A 22759-nucleotide genomic window follows, 5' to 3' on the forward strand; every position below is an offset into this window, starting at 1 on the left:
TGTGCGTGTGCGCGTGTGTGTGTGTGTGTCCAGGCCAACACAACATCAATAAATGTGTGTGTTTTCTTCCTCATGCCTGTTCACTCTGATCAAAGAACACAGGGTGTGACTTGTTTATCAGAGCCAATTTCCTTCTATTTCTCAACACTTAACAGCTGTTATAATGTATCATTATATGGAGGTAGAGAGGTCAACGGTCAACAGCTACAGCATCTATTATTTACATTACTTTTCAAAGTATTGGAGAACAAATACAAAGCCCGCGCGCGCACACACACACACACACACACACACACACACACACACACACACACACACACACACACAGAGCTGCAGGTGCCCCTCTCGTGAGGTACCAGGCCCTGCACCCCCTCTCGTGAGGTACTAGATAGACTTCGGCACCGCACGGGAGGGGAGGGGGTGCAGGGTCTATACTTTGGAAAACCTGGAGACTGGGAAGTTATCCACTGTATACTGTATACTATACTATATATACTGAAGTTATCCACTGTATACTGTATACTATACTATATATACTGAAGTGATCCACTGTATACTGGCAGGAGGCAGTCCTGACACAGGCATAGTGGCATCATGGTCCAAGTATATTCATGTTTGGGATTTCAATAATTGACAACTATAATAACACTCCACAATCATAATCCATGGAAACCCTCCATCCACAGCCTAGGACCTCCAGTCCGGGGGACCCACGCCTCCGGGGGACACCCGGCTCTCCAGGCGGTCCCGTGGACCCACTCTTAAGAGTGGGTCCGCGGGACCGGCCGGTGAGCCGGGTCCCAACGCGCTAAGTCCATAATAGTCCCATGGGCGCTCCTCCTCCAACCTAAACGTTAGCTCACGTCTGATCAAAGTCAGGTTCCTTCACATTAAACTATTGTGACACAGCATTCAATTAGAATCCTGGCATGCCCTTCATTAATCACTCATCATGAGCATATCTTTTTTGTCTCTCAAGTTTCCTTGTTCCAGTGTTCCACTGGCATTTTATCCTTGATGTTTCCGTGAGAAGCATTTACCACGTAATTATCATGTCTAATAAATCAAAACAAATCAAGTGTAGCTTGTAGGGTGTGTCTTACTTGTGCATGCCTTGGACTTTCTCACCAACAGAGAATACCTGATCACCTTAATGGAATGCACTCTACCGTTCCTTGCCAAGTAGCTGGTAGAACTTGATCTCCTTCTGTACAGCTAAGTGGCCCTTTTGAGGTTGAGGCACTGTCTGTACTGATGATGAGACTCAATTATTATTATGCAAAATAATTAGGATTTAATTTGTTGGTCCTTAAGTGGCTCTGTAGTTAATGCAGACATACTATTGTTTAAAATGTGTAGCACATTGGAATAGACCCTATGACACATTAGGAGTCCATTAGTATACATTTAGGGCTAGGCCACTGTGTTTTTGGTAAGATGATTTTGCATGTCCGTGGCAAAAATCAAATATGAATGAAAATGTCCATCACAAGCTGTCATGGTGATGACCCATGAAACCGGGGAACATTTTCTCCGAACTTATTTAAAACTTTTTAAGGAGGCCTTGATGTTATTTATGTGCTTCTGTGTGCCTTTATGCGACACATAGCGTACAGTGGTATCCGGGCAGAGTTCAAACTAAAGCCTCTTGGACTCCTCAGTCCACTCGGATGAAAAGTTATTTGTTGTCAACATAACCATTTCATCATGACTTAGTGTCTTCATTTTCACAACAATAAAGTTTAAAGGTTTGTCTTCCACCATCACCTTCCTATCATCCGTTGTGTAGATTTCAGGTTTTAAGCGAGGGCAAGCAGAGCCACCAGCACCAGCACACCCCCCCACCACCATCCTCTTTTATGAAGACCAATAGTATCAGGTCGACATAGTCCGAAGCCCCGCTAGTTCGAAATCTCTGCCTAAAAAGCGGTGGCGCTGTGCCCGGGTCAGGGACCCCCAGGGGTCCTCGGTCCACCTCCGTGTCTGGGACGGTGGGTCCCGGGGCGGGTAGAGGCGGCTGGTGGCAAGCCCGGAACTCCGAGGCGTCACCCCCGGCGGCGTCTGAGCCCTGTCCCCCCTTCCGGGAGGAAGGGCGGAAGGGGCGTACAGTAGGGTTTAACATTTTCCGGGAAATAGCTAATTTTAATTCCCGGGAATTTTCAGACCTTTTCCCGGGCTTCCCGGGAATTCCCGTTAAAGGGTAAAAAAAAAAAAAAATACCCACTAAAATGAATTTATATGTAGATACTTAAATAGCCAATTTTATATTGAGGTGCCCAAATGTCCCTATTGTGTCCACCTATGAACTTGCACTAATAATGACTTAAGTTGATTTTTTAAATCATATAAATACAATATATAAATATAATATAGTGCCCTGGCAGAGATCTGCCCTGTTGCGCAGCAGCGGGTGAAGACAATTAACTTAAACGAGGAGCTGCGCTGTGCACCCAACACGCACTCAAACAATGTCAAACTCTAGCTGCTGAAATAAACGTTCCATTTGTATCATTATTGACAAGAGAATTTGCAAAAGGATTATTTATTTATTGTCCATCAGAGCGCCGGTGAGGTCACAGCTTATCTCTACTTTTGTAGGATATTGATTTGATAGCCTAAACTTGTAATTTGTTTGCAGTTATTAATTTATATTAGGCTACTTGCTGGATATTAAGACTCCATTTTTGGGATGTTGGCTGTATGTTGTCAAATGTATTCATCTATATTTTGTTGTTGATCAAATGTCGGGTTTTGTAGTGTGATTTTGATGTGCACATGCATGCGCTGCCACTGACAATCAATGAGACAGACAGCTGTTATGCAGTTCACTTGTTCTACTGGGTAGTTCTAGTAAAATGGTAGTTTGAACGTTCTAAAATGCAAGTGTAGGTATAGGGTAGGCTACATTAATGATGATAAAAAAATCGGACCACCGACCACATCGGTCTAATTCTCTCTCTCTCTCTCTCTCTCTCTCTCTCTCTCTCTCTCTCTCTCTCGCACGCGCTCTCCCTTTCTCTCTCTCTCTCTCCAGTCTCTCCTCTCTCTCTATCAAAAGCATTGCTTGGCTTGCGCGCATTTTAAGCTGGAATATAGGCTCGAAATCAAACCTACCCACTGTTTATGCAGCGTTTCACTTGATGTTGAATCTCAACTAGTCAACTGGTGTCTACTGTTTGACAGCAGAGGAAACGGTTAAATCAGCGTGCGCAGGGCAGGCAGGGGGGCATCACGGCCACTTGTGTTTTATTTTGTTCATTACTGTTACATTCAGTGCGTCCCATATTGGTTCTCACAACGGGACGATGGGACCCTGCCCTGGTCGGCAACGCGGCAAGTAACTTGGCTAATTATAATAGTAATTCCTCCGTGCTAGATAGGCCTTTCTACTAATTAGTATTCATTTCTAACAAGAAAAAAAAAAACGGGATCCCGGGAACCGAAGTCAGTTCCCGGGACGGTAAATAACCTCGGGATTCCTGGGATTCCCACATCCCGGGATTCCCGGTGTTAAACCCTAGCGTACAGTACAACCGCCATCGGGTGTCCAGGCGGAGAGGCCCTTCGGACGGGCTCGGTTTTTGATTGATTGAATATTTTATTAGGCAAAAAAAAATGTAAAACAGCACAGTTACATTTAAAATACTTTGTCAAAAGGTTTTTTGAAGTAATTTTGGGAAGTAATTGTTTAGTATGGCGAAAAAGTTCGATTTCATCTCTGTAAACTGCTCTGATCCCACACTCATACAGGTTACATTCTCAACACAATTTTCACTCATTGTCTTTAAGTGGCTTCAAACCCATATTTTGGAATAATTTACAGTTCAACTTAACTTTCTCAATTTGTAATTTTTAAACTTTTTAAGGTGCCAAAAACGCAAAAACGTATATATACGTTTTTGCAAATACACCCTCTGAGTGCCAAAAACGTATCCTTCACAGCACCAGGAGATATCATTTTTCGAAGATTTAGACTCCAATCCACTTCCTGGTTAACAAAAGCCTGTATCTCGGCTCCTGTGTACTTTTTTTTTTACAATGTATTTTTGACTATTTTCAACTGGCTGCAACTATGGAACGGATTACCGAATGTTTTTAATTTTTTTCCCCCGATTGTACGAGACCTCTATGTGTGTAATGAGGGGATCACCGTGAGGACGGTGATCACTGAAAATATTTTGTGACTACTTGAAAAAGGTTCAAAAATTGGGGAAAAAAATGGGGGGCATGGGGTAGGTTAGGACTTGGACAGGGGCCATTTTTGAATTGCAGCCTCCTGAAGGTGTATCTTTAGGGCAGTTTTGAAAGTGAGTAGGGTTTTATACTCCTTTACTCCTTTTGGTAGGGCATTCCACATTTTTGATGAATAGCTTGAGAACGAGTTCATTCCCTTTGTTGAGCCAAATCTGGGTTGAACATGATTTGTGGAGCTGCCTCTGGTGTTATGATCATGGACTTCATTAACATTTTGGAAGTATTTTGACAAATACAGGGGGATCCCAATGTTGTGGTGTATCTTGAAGACCAGGCCCATAGCAAGTTGCTGTACTCTGTCCTCAACCCTAAGCCATCCAATCCTAGCAAAATGAGCAGGGTTTAGATGGGTTTTGTGATTGAGGCCAAGAAGTAGCCTTACAAGTTTGTTTTGGGATGTTTGGAGCCTTGTTTTTAAGGCCTTGGAGGAGTTGCATGCATAATCACAATGACCTTGTATGAGGGCCCCTGCAAGAATCTTCAGAGTATTCTTACTGACTAGACGATCAATCCTCCACAAATAGCGTGTTGTTTGGTTGACTTTTTTGATAGCTCTTTCGGCGTTTTTGTTACCGTAGAGGCTTGCCTCCAAGATGGAACCCAGGTAGGTAATTTCCTCCTTTCTTGTAATAACATCATCACCCACTTTGATCGTGAAACTCTCAGCCTTGCTAAGGTTAGGAGGACTGGACTGGTTCAGTGCTGAGAGTTTTCTCAACCTGCAGCCTGTCCCTGTCCGAGACCAGCAGAGCCGAGTCATCTGCGAACAGGAACAGTCTGCAGTCGCAAGCTGAAGACATGTCATTCACATATATCAGGAACAGTAAAGGTCCTAGTATACTTCCTTGAGGAACACCACAAGTCACTGGGAGGGGAGGGGACTGGGTACCGTTTACTTCCACCACTTGCTCCCTCCCTTCCAGGTAGGATCTCATCCAGTTCACCGACGTATCATCAAAACCTATTGCTTTGAGCTTATTGATCATAATTGGGTGATTAACGGTGTCAAAGGCCTTCTGGAGGTCCAGCATGACCATGCCGCAATATTTGCCCTTGTCGACATCTTGTTTGATAGAGTCGTTCAAATAGAGAAGGCATGTGTCAGTGGAGTGGTTTGCTCTGAAATCAGATTGGAATTTGTAAATTAGATTGTTCTCGGCAAGGTACTTGACCTGTTCATAGACTATTTTTTCCATGACTTTCGAGATGGAGCTAAGAATAGAAATAGGGCGGTAGTTGCTAGGGTCTAATTGGTTTCCTTTTTTGTACAGAGGGGTCACCCTTGCTTTTTTGAAGTCGTTGTCCCTGTATGATGGAGAGGTTTATTATGTGAGTAATGATTGGAGCAATGGAGGCGGCTGAGTCTTTTAGAAATTTGGCGGGGATGTTGTCGAGTCCTGTGGCTCTGTGTTGTTGAAGTGCACTCAATTTTTTAAACACCTCATCTGTTGTCACAGGGGAGAGTTTAAAATCATCTTTGCGTACACCTTGTTTTTCGTAAAATGTGTCAACATACTCTTTACCATGTCTCCCAGAGTGAGGGGGTAGTTTTTCAACCAGTTATGAGGCCACGTCATAAAGAATATGTTGAGGATTTTACTCACTTCCCGTTTGGTTGTAGTGAGAGTGTCATTCACCTTGAGGCTTATGTTTGCAAACCTGGTTTTCAATTTCTTGCTGCAGCCTAGTTGGTTGTTCAGTAGCTTCCAAAGCTCTCGTGGTTTGATTTTCCTCAATTTTGTCATCGAGGTAGCTTTTTTCTGCTAACAGGAGCATGCCATTTACCTTGTTTCTTAACATGTTTTTCTCTTTTTCGAGTTTAGCTACGTGGGATTCGAGACCTTTGTTAAAGCATTTGGCGAGTTTGATCCTACCTTTATGAAACTCTGTTTTTTTTTTTTTCTTACAATGTTATCCCACGATTTTTGTAACCCTATTTTTTTTACACCCAGTGCCAATTGTCTATGTAATCCTGGGCACTACCTTCCCTCTGCCAACCTAGGCAGGCCAGGGCCGAGCTCATGCCTCCTTCAATGCATGAGAGCCAACTGACCTTCTTGTCACCTGACAGGGGAGAGTTTCCCTGGTTGGACGTAGTGCGTGGAAGGAACACGTTATTCCAACCAGTTCCCTTCCCCTCCATCAGGCGCCCCGGCTGGCCAGGGGGAGGCGGTATAGTGACCAGGATTACTGCATGTTTTTGTGAGGGTACCTACCCTAGGGGACACGGGGAGAACATGCAAACTCCACACAGAAAGGCCCTTTCGCCAACCCCACCTAGGGTATGGGCGCTGATGACGCGGAGGAGAGAACACGCCCCCAGCGCCCACAGCGTCCCCTGTGGGAATCGAACCCAGGACCATCTAGCTGTGAGGCGACAGCACTACCGACTGCGCCAAAGACCGTGCCCCCGAAAACTCAGATTTTTATGGCAGTAAGGATGTCCGAATTCATCCAGGGAACCGAGCGGGTTTTGACCCTGATGGTTTCCATGGGAGCCACACTGTCCAAAATTTGAATGAATTTGGTTTTGAAACCAAGCCAAGATTCGTCTACCTGTGTGCTGTTTAGAACGTCGGACCAATCCTGTTCCTCTAGTCTGTGATCTAAGTCCTCACTCTTGTAATTTTTGAGGTCTCTGATCGTGACTGATTTGTGGTAACCGGTCTTAGGTTTGTCCGTTGTTGAGATCTATGGTAGTTTGAGTGGAAACACACAGCCTTGTGGGCTGAGTGATCAGCTGGTGGAGTGAGTGCCGATGACAAAACCCCTTGAATGACTTATACACTGACGCTTCCTTACGGAGCATGTCTGTGTTAAAGTCACCAAGAAGTATCGTCTCCGCATGGTCCACCTTAGCTAAACACTCCTCTAGTCTATCATAGAAATCAGTTTGGTTAGGAGGTCTGTATATGGTACCGACTAGCACAGGTTTAGCATGTTTAAAATGATCTCGACCCAAACAGCTTCAATGTCTGCATCTTTCAGGTCTTCGCGAAGGATGCAGACATTGTCATTATGTACATACATGCATACACCACCCCCATTTCTCCCATTAATGCTCCTATCATTTCTGAAGAGTTTGTAGTTTTCAATCTCAATCTCAGAGTCCTTTATCGTATGATCAAGTTTAGTTTCAGAGAAAGTTAAAATGTCAACCTTACCATCATAAAACATCTGCTTGATTTGTGTTAGCTTGTCTCCTACAAGGGAATTCACTTTGAGGTGGATCATGTGCAAGCCTATACCGAACGATTTGATCATTTGTTCAATGGAGAGATGTTTGTCCACTGAGAGATCACGTTGAGGAGCAGTATCGGGGGGGAGGGGGGTGTTGTGGTGTTAGCGTCCATCAAAGCATCTGTTCCGTCGTAGGCAACCAGCTGTGGGGGTTGGGGGGGAGGGTGGGGGGTTGGGGGGGATGGGTCGCGGGGGACCCAGCACGGCCTCTGCTCGGACACTGGCCGTGGAAGGAACCGTAGGTTGAAAACGGTGCATCAGGGCCTCTGCTCCGGTAAAAACAGCTAGGTGACTCCTTGGCTCCGCGCCTCGGCTACGCTGCGTCTCCCGGTTGATCGCCGTGGCACGTCGGTGCAAGCGCCCTCGTAGACGGCTGCGGTGGAATCAACGTGGGTGTTTCGGTTGATCATCGGGGTTGATTCGCCAAGTTGAGTTGGCGGGAAGCCATCGGTGTTGTCGACGTAGCTAGCTTCGGTAGCAACGTTAGCTGGGCTAGCGCCGGTGATCCGGAAGTTCTTTGTTACAGCTTGGCTTTGTTGTTCCCCGTTGCTAATGGCAACGTTAGCCACAGCTGCTAGCCTGTTAGCTTCAGCCGCAATCCGAGCGGATTGCCTTGTGGTTACTGGGCCAGGGTTTCGTCTCCGGAAAGTAGTATTATTATGCAGAAACATGTCTTGCGATTGAATCTACCATTCAGGGGTTTGTTTCTTCGGGTTGGCTGTGAGGATCGAGTGGATCGACGCTGTGCCGTAGCCTGGATGTTTCTTCTCAGATCCAGTAGCTAGGTAGAAGTCACTGTGTGATTCCACCTTATCTTTCTTGTACAATTCCTTATCCCTCTGGTGTACAATCCATGCGGAGTTGAGGTAGGAATCCATAATCCACAGGATGAGAATAAGGAAAATTACGGGAGGACGCAGTTGGGTTCTCCTCAGAAATACTAGCCTTTTTGTTTAGATTTTTCTGGAGAGCTCGCGGGAGCTCGCGAGAGAGCGATTGTCCATGCGACTGCTCATGTCGGCTGCCGGAAGCTACGAGCCAGAGCCAGAGCCTCCAGTGGGCCCTGTAAATGGAGAAGTATCTGATCCGGTTCCGACGGACGAGGATCGCGAACCGGTGCCCAAGAGACGGAGAAGCACCAGGACGCGCTCCGTTCCTACCCTAATCCCCCCCCCGTCTTGGAGTCGGAGAGTGAAATTGACGGTTTGTCTGAATCCGACAGTTGTGTGGAGTCTGATGAATGGGCACCAGACAGTGGTAAGAATACACACTTTTTTTATTGTGTTTTATTGATTATCTAGTTGATATTACATGGCGAAAACCATCACAGGCTTCTGTTTGTTTCATAGTGTTGTTGCCATGCCTGTTTATTACAAGCCACACTGGGCCTGTTTTTCAGTAAAGCTATTGCTGCTATTGTGAGCTGCGATTGTGAGCTTGTAGATCACAATGTAGGTGAAACGCATGTCTATCAAATATGGCTTTATTGAAAGGCAATCCAAGGTTGGAGCTTAGGAACGTCGGGAAGTGTCCGACGATCTACAGCTTGGAGCGTGTAAATAGTTCATTTATTGTGAATGTGATTTTCACAGCAATTTTATCGTTTTGAAGTGCTCATGTGGCCTAATGACTATAGGCCAGATGAGCACTTGAAACCTAGTTGAAAATAGCCGTGACAACAGTATATAGTCTGTTCTTTTGGCACATAGTCGCTTCTTTTGGGCTTGTTTTCATAGACCTGGTTGCTTATTCCTATCCCAAGATCTGGCAACAAAAAGAAAAACAGGGCACATTCCACACACGCTCACTGTGTACTATAGACCCTCCCACTCTAACTCTAAGTTATAGGTTCATTTACTATAGCCTGCTACTGATGAGATGAAAATGATGTATTCTGTATACATATGCTTCTGATCTGTATTATTATGACAATTTTGACAATTTAGCCTATGTACAATGACAGAATGACAGATGTAGTAGGCTAAACTATGTATTGTGTGGGGCCATCATAAAAAATAGCAGATCTACTAGTGACTACTAGAAGCTAGTTGTGAGCTTGTAGATCTGCTTTTTTTTGCAGATGCGCTAAGCCCCCCCCCCCCCTAACTTCAAAGAGATAAAATGTCAGGTCATCTAAACACTAAACAAAGCACAACAACACCTTTTGGTCTTGTTCTCTGGTCATGAGTTCATGTCAACACATTTCCTATTCTGCTTTTTGGGGGGTGAGAAGCGGTTGTGCTAAAAGAAATAATAATAATCTTACCAGCTTCAAAGAGCTAGAAGGTCAGATTACCTAAACAAAAAAACAATACAACTTTGATCCATAAGGACACCTGAACAAACATTTCCTTTGATGTCTTACTATGAGATGTATTGTTGACCTTATAGCTGTTCAGGTAAATTGCTCTGGATAAGAGTGTTTGCTAAATGCCTTCTTTCTTTTCTTCTTTCATCTCAGGGTCAGATTCGGGTGAGGATGACATGTGGGGAGCCATGTCTGGAGGAGCAGCTGTTCGCCATAGGAGAGGTACAGTAAGCGGTTATAAATTCAACATAATACAGGAATACAAAATTGCTAAAACCCCACAGGGCATGGTAAATGTCTTCTCTCATTCAAGTGTGATAAATTCATGTACCACCACCCTGGGACATAATTGATTTGATTTTGTGTAAATCATATTTACTAAACTATTTCATATGTTACTGTGATATCAGGCGCACATGGGGAGGAGGAGGAGGAGGAGGAGGAGGAAGAAGAGGAGGAGGAGCAGCCCATTTCTTCACATGCAGCAGTACCACCGGTCAGCCGTAAAAGAGGTACGAACTCTTTCTGTTCGTCACACTTTCTTTTACCACACAAACAAATAACAAAATATGTATTTTATGGTAAAATTATGTATTTCTATTCTATGTACAGGTGTTGGCAGGCCTCGTAGCGGTGTAGAGCATGTGTGGTCGGAGTCAGCAGACTTTAACCCGAAGGACCTTCACTGCTGGGACTCCGGGTCTTCGGAACGGCGCTGCTGACCTGCAGTCAACCAGACCTGTCGACTTCCTGGAACTGCTGTTGACCGATGAGCTGCTGACTGAGATATGTGAGCAGACCAATTTGTACGCAGGACGCAGGAAACAAAGTGATCAACAACGTGATCTGCCATATTCCAGAGGCCGTGTCTGGAGAAAGTTGACAGTGGTTGAGCTGAAGAACTTCCTCGGGCTGTTTTTCCTCACCGGAATTCACCAGAAGCCTAAGCTGGGAGACAACTGGTCCACTGATGAGGTCCTCGCCACGCCATATTTCCACAAAGTCATGTCAAGGAACAGGTTTCAAGTCATCATGAGTAATCTACACTTCTGTGACAATGAGACCGCTGACACTGATGACCCGCTCTACAAAGTGCGCCCAGTCTTGGACACCCTACTTGGCAAATTTCAGGAAATGTTCCAGCACAGCCAGAACATCAGTATCGATGAGGGGATGCTGTTTTGGCGTGGGCGCCTTTCCTGGAAGGTGTACAACCCGGCCAAGCCAATACAATACGGGATCAAATCATACATCCTGTGTGATTCGGTCACAGGCTACTTATACAACATGAAGCCATTCTGTGGTCAGAAGGCCACCCTTCAAGAAACCATTTCCTTCCTGCTTGCGGACCTCAAAGGTTACGGTTTTCGTCTTTTCATGGACAATTATTACAACTCTGTCAAGCTGTGTGACTACCTCCTTAGTGTCCAGACCCATGCGTGTGGGCCCCTGCGCAAGAACAGAGGGGAGCCACCAGCCATCAGGAACCTGACCAATTCCAAACTGGCCATTGGGTCCACTCTGATGCGTCACACGGAGGATGTGATGGTGGTGGCATGGCGCGATAAGAGAATCGTGAGGATGGTCACCACACTCAACCAGAACGACATGGCCGACATGGTTGTTGATGAAGAAGGGCCACAGTGACCGGGTCCAAATACAGAAGCCATCGTGTGTCATAGAATACAACAGGTACATGAATGGTGTGGATAAGTTAGACCAAAACCTAGCCTACTATTTGTTTGTTAGGAAAACATGCAAGTGGCCCAAAAAGTTTGTTGCTTACATGTTCCAGATTAGCTACTTCAATGCCCGAGAATTAGGGCACCACACTACGACCCTGAGAGCCGCCTGAATTTCAATGTGGCAGAGCATGAAATGTGCCTACACCCACAAACCCCCCCAAAAAAGCACCCAGCTAGGGATTGCTGGGTTTGCAAGGCCCATGGCTTGAGAAAGCAGACTAGGCACTACTGCAGATCCTGTCTGGTCCCCCTTTGTGTAGAACGGTGTACAACAGTGTACCACTCAAGGAAAAAATACTAAGCCAGAATAGGCTAGCGTGCATGTGGTTACAGACCCTATATATGTTTTTTTTGCCTAATGCCTACTTGTTTTTACTTTTCATATGAATCTTATTGTTTTGGGCCTAAAGCCTAATTTGTTTTACTAATCATATAGCTCACTAAACCATCTGCTGTGTAAAGTGTACTGTATATACTTGGAAGTACAACCGTGAACCTCTATTTTTGTATTACTTTGCACTAAACTATCTGCTGTTTATAGTGTAAAGTGTGCTGTATATACTGTGAAGTACAACCTTGAACCTCTTATTTTTCTATTTTCGACTTTTGCACTTGGAGTGAAAACAAGCCTTAGGTTTTCTATTGTTACTACATATGCTGCTGCTGCTGTCTGGTTGGAATCCAACCTGTACACAAGATTTAACAATAAAGTACAACCTTGAACCTTTGAACTTTGATTTATTCGTATTTATTGTTATTTGATAACTTTGAAATTAGCTGAACTATATGCACTTGAAATTACCCATAGGGGTGAAAACAAACCACTTAACTATTTTCAAAAGTGTTTTAATTTCTCTAAAGCAACTACTATTGAGATGATTACTGTCACTGAAGGCAAAAATAAATGTCAAATTAATTTTCAAAAAAAAAAAAAAAGATTTACTAAAATGGCCATAACTCTGATTCTAAATAAAAAGTGCTGTTTTTGGTGAAATCAAGCTGTATTCAACACCTCAAAAACAGAACATGCAATCAACTCACTTTTTTTCCTGGTTAAAGTAAAGATTCCAATCTTTCTTTTGAGATATTTGGTGTTTACATAGGAATAGCACAGAATATTCTGTGGTCCTTGAAAGATGAGCCAGAAAGCTTAAAAATCCAGGCACTGACTGTACCCTGGCACTCAATGTGTTAAGTGGACATTCGATGGCAACGTGTACCTGTGTTATTTTAACTAGCCCATACCCGGTCGACCCAAGACACCAAGACAGACAGACAGAGGTTACTCCAATTATATAGTAGGATGCATCGATGTGTAAATGGGCATGCATGCTTCAAATGAGTCATACATTAAACTTTGGATGACAACTCAATTAGTTTCATTGGACCTGGATTCAACTTGCTTTTACAGTATAATACACCCACCCAGGGCAGGAATTCCATGGCTGCCGTTGCCTTCAATTAAACTTGATTACGCTAAGGATGCTTTTAAAAGGACACCGCAATGAATGAACTATTCTGATTGATGCACAGCCAAACGACACGATGATGGGTGAGAAATGTCAGCAATGACAGCTTGAGACAGCTTGAGAAAGCAGACTAGGCACTACTGCAGATCCTGTCTGGTCCCCCTTTGTGTAGAACGGTGTACAACAGTGTACCACTCAAGGAAAAAATACTAAGCCAGAATAGGCTAGCGTGCATGTGGTTACAGACCCTATATATGTTTTTTTTGCCTAATGCCTACTTGTTTTTACTTTTCATATGAATCTTATTGTTTTGGGCCTAAAGCCTAATTTGTTTTACTAATCATATAGCTCACTAAACCATCTGCTGTGTAAAGTGTACTGTATATACTTGGAAGTACAACCGTGAACCTCTATTTTTGTATTACTTTGCACTAAACTATCTGCTGTTTATAGTGTAAAGTGTGCTGTATATACTGTGAAGTACAACCTTGAACCTCTTATTTTTCTATTTTCGACTTTTGCACTTGGAGTGAAAACAAGCCTTAGGTTTTCTATTGTTACTACATATGCTGCTGCTGCTGTCTGGTTGGAATCCAACCTGTACACAAGATTTAACAATAAAGTACAACCTTGAACCTTTGAACTTTGATTTATTCGTATTTATTGTTATTTGATAACTTTGAAATTAGCTGAACTATATGCACTTGAAATTACCCATAGGGGTGAAAACAAACCACTTAACTATTTTCAAAAGTGTTTTAATTTCTCTAAAGCAACTACTATTGAGATGATTACTGTCACTGAAGGCAAAAATAAATGTCAAATTAATTTTCAAAAAAAAAAAAAAAGATTTACTAAAATGGCCATAACTCTGATTCTAAATAAAAAGTGCTGTTTTTGGTGAAATCAAGCTGTATTCAACACCTCAAAAACAGAACATGCAATCAACTCACTTTTTTTCCTGGTTAAAGTAAAGATTCCAATCTTTCTTTTGAGATATTTGGTGTTTACATAGGAATAGCACAGAATATTCTGTGGTCCTTGAAAGATGAGCCAGAAAGCTTAAAAATCCAGGCACTGACTGTACCCTGGCACTCAATGTGTTAAGTGGACATTCGATGGCAACGTGTACCTGTGTTATTTTAACTAGCCCATACCCGGTCGACCCAAGACACCAAGACAGACAGACAGAGGTTACTCCAATTATATAGTAGGATGCATCGATGTGTAAATGGGCATGCATGCTTCAAATGAGTCATACATTAAACTTTGGATGACAACTCAATTAGTTTCATTGGACCTGGATTCAACTTGCTTTTACAGTATAATACACCCACCCAGGGCAGGAATTCCATGGCTGCCGTTGCCTTCAATTAAACTTGATTACGCTAAGGATGCTTTTAAAAGGACACCGCAATGAATGAACTATTCTGATTGATGCACAGCCAAACGACACGATGATGGGTGAGAAATGTCAGCAATGACAGCTTGAGTTATTTTAAAGGAACGCCATCAATGAGCTTAACTATTCTGCGTGTGCACAGCCAAATGACAATGATAGATGAGGAATGTCAGCAATGGCAGCCTGCCGTCTGATTAAAAACACATGTTTCTCATCCAGTGGCTCAGCAACCAAAAGTGGGACAAGAACTTCATATAATAAGAAGAAGATGAAGAAGATGAAGATGAAAGTATTAGTATTAGAAGCATTGTTCTCTTTGCTCTGTTTGAAAATAAATAATTTTGATACTGCCTATATGTCTCTGAGGTTTTTGTATGTTTTATGTCAGGGGTCTTCAAGGGGTCCGGGACCCCTAGGGGGTCCTCAGAGTTACTGCAGGGGGGACGCCAAATCTTTGTGATAGGATTTTTGTATATTACAACAACCACTACAACCCTATAGCATCCCTATTCTGAGGAGAACTTTAGCCAAAAATAGCAGATCTACAGTTGTGAGCTTGTTGAGCTATTCAGCTATTTTCGGCAAAGAGGTTTGGTGTGGAAGGAAAAAAAGAGCAGACCAAGTTCAGAGCCAACAGTCAAGTTTACTAAGTATTGACAGTATGTGGTTAAATGTCTGAATTAATTACCATGAATCCAACATACAGATAGTCAAACAAGTCTATGAATCTATTAAATCTATGAAAACATTTTGTTTACAGTTTAGGTATTTAACAAACTCTTAATCCAGAACGATTTACAGTAAGCAAGGAAAAACATGAGGTAATACATGAATCATCAAATGCATAGAAATGGTAATCTAGGATCATAGGTGAACCAAGAACATATCAGTCTAAACAGTACAATATTTAAAGAAGAAAAACTATCTGTACATTGAAACTATATACTGTAGGATGCCAAGTCTACAAATGACCTGGCATCTGTCAACATAACATGCCATCTAAATTTCATTTTAGCCTTTGCATAAAACTGCAAGGTTGTTAACGCTAATAATTTGAATTTATATAGCGCCTTTTCAAAGGACGCTTACTATACAAAACAAAAAAAGGGCAAGTGCTATGAGCTAAGGTGGAGTAAAAGTAAATGTGCAACAAAATTGTTGCAAATTCTTTTGGAGTAAAACAAAAATCTCCCAGCTACGGGGGTCCTTGCCCTGAAAAACGTTGAAGACCTGTTTTATGTTGTGATGTGTTAATGGACATGCCCTGTGCGGAGTGGGAAGTGAGTGGCCATGTATGTGGTCAGAGCTGCCCTTGCACTGCTTCCTCTGTCACTGCACTGGGCATTCACTGGCTGGTTAGGCTGAATGAAAGTAGGCGTATGGTCAGCAGCCTCCTCCAACCAGCTGCTACTGGCGAAATCTTTCTCCCTCTCACAGAAATTGTGCAGTGCACAACAGGTGGAAATCATGGTAGGTGTAAAAGTGAAGTGAAAGTCACTTCTTTTTAGGAGTACCCGCCACCTCGACTTGAGCAGCCCGAAGGCCTGTTCTACCCCAACCCTGAGTGAGCTGAGGTAGACATTGAACGACTCCTGCTCTGGAGTCTTCATGTATCCCTTCAGCATCCAGTCCAGAAGGGGGTATGCTGGGTCTCCCACAATCATGAGGTTGATGTCCTCTCCCTCGATGTTCCTCACACACTATAAAACGGGAAGAATTAAGAATCAAAGTCAGCTTTATTGTCATTGTCATTGTCACAGGTTTACAGAAGTAAAAATTGGGTGAAATTCGTTTTTGTGCAAGTTCTGTCCTTTTTGTTATTTCCATAGAAAAAAAAACCCTTGGTGGGGGCAAGGGGAAAGAGAGATCAATCATATATTTGACTAAATGTGTGTATTTCACTAAATATATGTTGTTTGAAGGTGCAGTAGCAGGTATTATAGTGTTCCAGCATAATGACAATTAAACTAGCCTTACCTTGGGCAGCAGGTGAGCTCTTTGGAAGAGGTCCGAGTGGTGCAGCGCATTGGCGTCGTGTGCTCTACCTGGCATCTTACAACTTATGTTCCAGAAACTGGGGTGGGTGGGGGGGGGAGGGGGCGATGTGTTATTATATACACATATATATTATTATTATTATTATTAGGCTATTCGTTTATTGCTTGCCTTGTGTACAGTAATGGACAATAACAGTTGTGTTATGACTGCGTTATTCCATGGGAATGTGTTGGGATGGAAATGTATTTGTTGTATTATATTATTAGTGTGGTTGCCCTAACAGGGCAACCAGACTATAGTAATCCTCGCACTTTATTATTATTCATATTCAAGATAAACAATATTTCCAATCGCATCACAGCCCACAGTTTATTTTTCCCAATTTAGTGCCATATGTCAAAATGACCGGCTTCACCGGGAATCGTGTGCTTGTATTTTGCTAAGAGATTGGTTGCATAGTTTTATTGATATTGATTTATTAGTGCATTAAATTTCCCCATCCACTTTAATGAAAAAGTGAAAAAACTCAAATTCAAGTATTTTTTTCTCAGAAACCGTAAGAGCTAGAGTTACCAGATTTGGAGGGGAGGTTTATAATTTAGTCCAAAATTATTGAAAAAATTATTACACTAATCGGCCACATGGTGGCGCTATAACAGCCCCCTTTACGTTTTGGGCTATAACTCTTGAACCGTAGGTCGTAAAATCAAAATTAATTTTTCCCTAGATTCCTTGGGTCATGACGCATCTCCCCATATAGGCCACGCCCATTTGCGTCAGGATAGATTTTCCGCCATTTTGAATTTTCTTCAAAACACACTTTTAGCTCCTCCTCCCATATATTTTGTCCAAATTTCACAAAAATCAGTACACATGATCTCTGGACCCATGCGATGGGTATTTATGCGACAGAATTTTGATAGTCCATACCGTTCGTCCGTAAATGGCTTCCAAAGTTAGCGGGAGGGGCCCGTTTTACAAAAAAGCCCACAAATCACGAACAAAACGTCCAGTCAATCCCAAATTTGAATCACATGTCAAGTGTGGATTACTCAACAAATCCCCAAAATAATTTCCACTTTGATCCATAGGGGGCGCCACAAATGCTCAAAATGTAACCTTTTGATGCAAAAACCATATGTTGGGGGGACCAATCCTCTCAAAATGAAACGCAAGTGATCTCAGGAGTTGCGTGACAATGTAATTGGCGCAGCCTCCGACGGTATTCCTCCCAGCGTATTCCTCGAGTCCCGGCGGCAGCGAACCGCGACTCGCGTCGGCGCAACCACACTCTGCAATTGCCCTGAATTGCGACGCGTCTAGTTTATTATATTATGTGTGTAACATCATGGTAGATCTGGTCCAGAGCGTTAGAAGGAGTTCTCCTTAACGCTATGATACTTTAGAGCCGTTTCCCCGCACACCCGCGGTAGTGCACCGCGGGTGTGCATGCAACAGCTCTAAAGTATCATAGCGTTAAGGAGAACTCCTTCTAACGCTCTGGACCAGATATACATGGTAGACATAGACATCGTTTCACTCCAATTGATTTTAAGCTGTTTGGTGAGTAGCTGATAAATACAGATACTGGTTAGCCCTTATGATGATCATGAGATGAGAGAGATTACCTACCAGCATTTGTCGTCAACTACAGCCTGCAGCACGTAGGAGGGCCACCCTTTACGGTTGACAAAGTCACTGTACCCATCAGAGGGAGGAAGGATGGGAATATGAGTGCCATCTATAATTCCCAGTATTTGGGGGATATGATGAGCTGCCTCAAATCTTCGCGCCATCTCCATTGCCTCCTCATCATTTGGGACACGGATGAGTTGCCTAATCGGCCCACTGATCATGCCCTTGCAAAACATGTACACAAACTTCTTTACAGTGCTTTTCTGTATGCCAAATTGATTTGCTATCAGCCTATATTCTGCACAGCTCCCTAATTTGTACACGACAATGGCGATGCGCATCATCAAGGGAATTGGTGCCCTGACAGTCACCTCTTCTGGGGCCATGTACCTCTCCATTAAGGTGCACAAGCGAACAAATGACTGTCGGGTCATCCTGAAATCTTCCCTCCATTCAGTGTCGGTGTACTCTAGGAGGACAACCCGCTCCCACCAATCCTTGCTGCGAACTTTCATCCACTGGCCCCGGGTTTTTTTGGGCGGTGGAGGAGGTGGAGGAAGAGGCGTAAGGAGTGAAACGTTTGCCGCTTGTAAACTGTGATATTGCTGCCGAGTCTTATTCAAATACAGTATGAAAAAAACTAGCTGTTCGTATTGCTGTTTCATTAAACATAAGAACAGCAGGCCAAATGTTGTGGCCAGGATACGCTGTGCGTCATCCATTGTCAGGCAGATGTGGATACACAAAACAACCAAACAGGCAAGGGGCAGGCAAACTCTTAACTGTGGTGAGCAAGGGGTCGCAATCCAATAGGGCAGTCAGCGAAGGCAGAGGTACCGGCAAGGGCTGGGCAAAAACGTAGTCTAGAACAAAACAGATCAGTAGGCCTATAGCAAAACACTTTAACTTGACTTTGGACAACGCTGGAGAGCTTGGGAAACACAAGACAATCTGGCAAGGGACAGGTTGGAGACTGAGGCTTAAGTACTATAGGCATGATTGCAGGGGAGTGAATGCAGGTGGTCACACTGGCAGGCACCAGATCCAGACACATCTACACCCACTGTCAGAAAAACTCAAACTCATAACCAAAACTTTGTGCTCAAACAACCAATTCTTCTTCTTTTGTTATTATTTACCTCTGGCAAATCCTCCGAACCACTTTGCGCATGTCCAAAGTTATATTCCGAATGAATGCTTTGGGTCATGTAAACAAGGAATACTTTTATTCAGATCCCATGTAAACAGGTGAGTGGATCAGATTCCTCTATTCGGAATGAGTTCATTCAGAATGAATTCATTCTGAATGAATACATGATGGTCCATGTACCCGCACCCATTGTGATTTAGTTAGGTGGATCACTTTGACCTTATGTGTATTGTCATTTAATTGATGATTATGTTCAGCCTAGAGAGAGGGACTGGCAGGTAATTAGAGTTAAGCCCAGGTGTGTTTAATCAGTTTGGGCTTTAAGCAGGCAGCTCAGTATGTTTGGAGCCTTTGAGGAGTGAAGAGCTACTTTTATGCCTGACATATTATTACTTGTTTTGATCGTGTTTTGGACTATATCACTGAAGAGACTTTGTTTTATTTGCAACATGGGACTGTGTTGAACAGTACTTTCTGTAACCAAGGTTATAATAAACACCCTCGAAGATGAGAATAAGCCTCTCTGCATTCTTACCCACGCACCACAGTGGTCACCATCTCCCAAACAGCTAAATCAATGATCCTACATTACACACACCCTGTGTTCTTTGGTGGCATGTGAACAGTGAAGACATGAGGAAGTAAACTAAAGAAAACAAACTCATTTAGCAGTAGCTGTCAGTCTGCCATCGTATTTTGATGAATTGTTAAATGATAATTGTTGTTGGGCAAGTGGGAAGGGAGATCAAACAAGAGAAAAAAAAAAAAAAAAAAGAAGTTATCTACATATTTACACTGGTACCTGAAATAAGATATGAAAAGGTGCGTGAGCATAGCAGCAATGTATACTGTGCATGATATACTTATGGATGTTAGTTAAGGACAAAAAAAGCACAATAAAAGACCAAAGTCAGTGCGTTATAAATGGGATTAAGGTGCAAAATGTCAGTGTGTGTCGACCGCATGATCCACATAAGGTAGACTGACCTTGGTATAATCCGCAAGTAGTTCCATGAGGAAGAGCAAAAAATGACAGCTTGAGATATTTTAAAGGGACGCCATCAAACAATGTGCTTAACAGATCATCAAAACACATCAGGTAATAAGAAATAGAGCAAAAAATATGACAAAGCTAATTAAAAAAGGACACAATATAGGATTAAACATTTGGGGAATAAAGGCAGCTTCATCAAAATGAGTTTTCAGGAGAGATTTGATCCAGAGTGTCAGGACACAGGGACGGGGGCAGAGGACACTGAGACAGGGCCATAGGGAGAGGAGAGCACTGGTCTGGTGGTTGAAGGGGCACTGGGAGGACAGAACAGGGGTCTGGTGGCTGAAGGGACACTGGGAGGTCAGAACAGGGGTCTGGTGGCTGAAGGGACACTGGGAGGTCAGAACAGGGGTCTGGTGGCTGAAGGGACACTGGGAGGTCAGAACAGGGGTCTGGTTGTTGAAGGGACACTGGGAGGACAGAACAGGGGTCTGGTGGTTGAAGGGACACTGGGAGGACAGAACAGGGGTCTGGTGGCTGAAGGGACACTGGGAGGACAGAACAGGGGTCTGGTGGCTGAAGGGACACTGGGAGGACAGAACAGGGGTCTGGTGGTTGAAGGGACACTGGGAGGTCAGAACAGAGGTCTGGTGGCTGAAGGGACACTGGGAGGACAGAACAGGGGTCTGGTGGTTGAAGGGACACTGGGAGGACAGAACAGGGGTCTGGTGGCTGAAGGGACACTTAGATTCCGGGGTCCGGCAACTGGAGCGCAAGCCCATAATTCGACAACTTGAGTGCCGGCCCGGGGTCCAATAGCTGCAGTGCAGAATAATACATTATAACTGCTATTAATTGTATAAAATAATACATTATAACTGCTATTAATTGTATAAAATAATACAATATAACTCTTGGTGGGACATGGACAAGGAAACTGGCACCGATAAATAAGTCACACCCTGTGTTTGAAAGCTGTCATCAAGCTACCATGACAGCCAGGATTCTCTTAAAAGGACACCACAATGAATTAACTATTCTGATTGATGCACAGCCAAATGACACGATGATGGGTGAGAAATGTCAGCAATGACAGCTTGAGTTATTTTAAAGGAACGCCATCAAAGAGCTTAACTATTCTGCGTGTGCACAGCCAAATGACAATGATATATGAGGAATGTCAGCAATGGCAGCCTGCCGTCTGATTAAAAACACATGTTTCTCATCCAGTGGCTCAGCAACCAAAAGTGGGACAAGGAACTTCATATAATAAGAAGAAGAAGATGAAGATGAAGAAGAAGAAGAATGTTCTTCTCAGATAATTAAAACACAGTCAACAAGAAATAGAGCAAAAAACATAACTGCTGGTGGGAAATAGGAGGAAACTGGCACAGATAAATAAGTCACAGTGTGATTTAGTTAGGTGGATCACTTTGACCTTATGTGTATTGTCATTTAATTGATGATTATGTTCAGCCTAGAGAGAGGGACTGGCAGGTAATTAGAGTTAAGCCCAGGTGTGTTTAATCAGTTTGGGCTTTAAGCAGGCAGCTCAGTATGTTTGGAGCCTTTGAGGAGTGAAGAGCTACTTTTATGCCTGACATATTATTACTTGTTTTGATCGTGTTTTGGACTATATCACTGAAGAGACTTTGTTTTATTTGCAACATGGGACTGTGTTGAACAGTACTTTCTGTAACCAAGGTTATAATAAACACCCTCGAAGATGAGAATAAGCCTCTCTGCATTCTTACCCACGCACCACAGTGGTCACCATCTCCCAAACAGCTAAATCAATGATCCTACATTACACACACCCTGTGTTCTTTGGTGGCATGTGAACAGTGAAGACATGAGGAAGTAAACTAAAGAAAACAAATTCATTTAGCAGTAGCTGTCAGTCTGTCATCGTATTTTGATGAATTGTTAAATGATAATTGTTGTTGGGCAAGTGGGAAGGGAGATCAAACAAGAGGAAAAAAAAAAGAAAAAAAAGAAGTTATCTACATATTTACACTGGTACCTGAAATAAGATATGAAAAGGTGCGTGAGCATAGCAGCAATGTATACTGTGCATGATATACTTATGGATGTTAGTTAAGGACAAAAAAAGCACAATAAAAGACCAAAGTCAGTGCGTTATAAATGGGATTAAGGTGCAAAATGTCAGTGTGTGTCGACCGCATGATCCACATAAGGTAGACTGACCCTGGTATAATCCTGGTATAATAAGTAGTTCCATGAGGAAGAGCAAAAAATGACAGCTTGAGATATTTTAAAGGGACGCCATCAAACAATGTGCTTAACAGATCATCAAAACACATCAGGTAATAAGAAATAGAGCAAAACATATGACAAAGCTAATTAAAAAAGGACACAATATAGGATTAAACATTTGGGGAATAAAGGCAGCTTCATCAAAATGAGTTTTCAGGAGAGATTTGATCCAGAGTGTCAGGACACAGGGACGGGGGCAGAGGACACTGAGACAGGGCCATAGGGAGAGGAGAGCACTGGTCTGGTGGTTGAAGGGGCACTGGGAGGACAGAACAGGGGTCTGGTGG

This window comes from Gymnoscopelus braueri (genome assembly GCF_963280865.1).
Source record: "Gymnoscopelus braueri genome assembly, chromosome: 8".
Lineage (NCBI taxonomy): Eukaryota > Metazoa > Chordata > Actinopteri > Myctophiformes > Myctophidae > Gymnoscopelus > Gymnoscopelus braueri.